Consider the following 1850-nt stretch of genomic DNA (forward strand, 5'->3'; position numbering starts at 1 on the left):
GACTTAAGACGAAGTTGGATAATTCAGTTATCGAAGATAGTTAATAAATATGGATTTTCTATTAAACTGGTTATGGATCGTAATTATGATATAGAGCAATATAGTAAAGAAATAATACATAGAGTTATGGAATACTCTATTATCCAAGACGTGGAAGATATACGAAAACGAGAAAATACAAGCTGGTATGCAACAATTTTAAATTATCCTGTAAATAACAACTATATATTGACAAATCTAGCTTTTAACATCAAAAAGTTTTTTATACAGCTTAGGCTAAATAAATACGGAATAATTATAAATGATAAATATATAGACTATACCCAATCTAAATGTCCAAATTGTACCAAAATTTTATCTAGAGTTCATATTATATGTGAATGCTGTAATGAAAAGGATAAACTACAAAGGCTCCAGATGGGACCGCTGGCTAACTGTAATAATGAGATGGAAATGTATAAGACTTTTGACAGAGCTAATACTAACACGATTTATATGTAATATAACTATGTTAAACAATTTATTAAATGATAATTGTGACAAAATATTAATGTAATTCTATAGATCTGTAAATAGAATATATCAATGTTGTTAAGATGTGATTATGTAAGATGTTAATATGCGTTTTTAAAATCAAACACCCTTGTAACAGGCGAAAGCCTTTTATGCCAAATAAAGAATATTATTATTATTAAAACTCTCCATATCTTGCTGTTATTTATTCCTTTGTCATAGCTAAAATATTTCAGCAAAATCTCATAGTTTAGGTTATAATAAACAGTCTTGTAAAAAAAATTTTGCTTTTATAATGCTAATCTAATTTTACCTGGTAATGTGTTTTAAAAACTTTTTTCGTGTTTTTCATAGTTTTTAACCAATGACTAACCAAAACCTTTAAAGCATTAACAAAGCTATAGATTACAAATATAAATTATATTTGTAAAGTGTATTTTTGTACTTTTTTATTATTTGGTAATAATGACAACTGTGACCAGAACATATTAGATTTGAAATATAAATTAGCATAGAGTTTTGCCATTATATAAATGTATGCTACATTTACAAAAAATTTATTTTATTGTTAATGTTTTTATCTGTTCTAATATGCATATGAATTCACATTAATCTGTTATTTTTATTTATGCCATCATCAGATTCATTAATCATTCCATATTTTACTTATATTGAATCAATATAAGTATTTAGATCAATGTTTCAAGAATTTTCTGTAATTGAAACTAGTCTACAAAGACCAAAAACATTTTTACAAAATGGTGTCAAGAAATTTAAAGAACATAATTTTTGTTATTTATAGAGAGAAATGCAGGAACCTTCAGCTGTAACTACTCAAAATATCACAGTTGTACCTCAGACTATACCTTTATATCAGGATACATCCCATCATATAATTGGACAATGTGCAGATGTACCTGAAGAGCAAATAACATCTAGCCAAGGTGTGGTGAATAGAGTTCCAACTGCTCAACCTGTATTGGATCCTCAGGCTCAGGCACAGTTTGAAGCTGATAAAAGAGCGGTGTATAAGTAAGTGATAACTTTTTATTTTTTGTGTAGCTTACAGATTTAATTACAAATTTATTAAGTCTACGTCAGAAAATTCAATTCAAATTAGAATAACTGCTCAAAAATATTTTTCAATTATGTTGGCTACTTTAAATGTAATATTTATATATTTCTGTTAATTTATTTTCAAGAATATTTTATGGAATATATTTTTTATTTNCACACAATTTTAAAGTTTAGCTAAGAAAGTTATGCAACTTTTGGCTAGATTTTTTTTACAATAAATTTGATGCAATGTAAATAACCAAAAAACAATGGGGTTTTTT

The 1850-nt window shown here is 26.1% G+C and overlaps 1 long non-coding RNA gene across 1 annotated transcript in view; it reads left to right on the top strand.

Moving 5' to 3' along the window:
• The window catches only part of LOC111631708, a 19977-nt gene extending 18433 nt beyond the window's left edge, over positions 1 to 1544 (top strand). The window contains exon 4 of the long non-coding RNA XR_002757752.1: positions 1316 to 1544. This is a non-coding gene — a long non-coding RNA (uncharacterized LOC111631708). The remainder of the gene's footprint in view (positions 1 to 1315) is intronic.
• The last annotated feature ends 306 nt before the right edge of the window (positions 1545 to 1850 follow it).

This window comes from Centruroides sculpturatus, unplaced genomic scaffold (genome assembly GCF_000671375.1).
Source record: "Centruroides sculpturatus isolate CEXI.00-Female unplaced genomic scaffold, Cexi_2.0 scaffold515, whole genome shotgun sequence".
NCBI classification, from domain to species: domain Eukaryota; kingdom Metazoa; phylum Arthropoda; class Arachnida; order Scorpiones; family Buthidae; genus Centruroides; species Centruroides sculpturatus.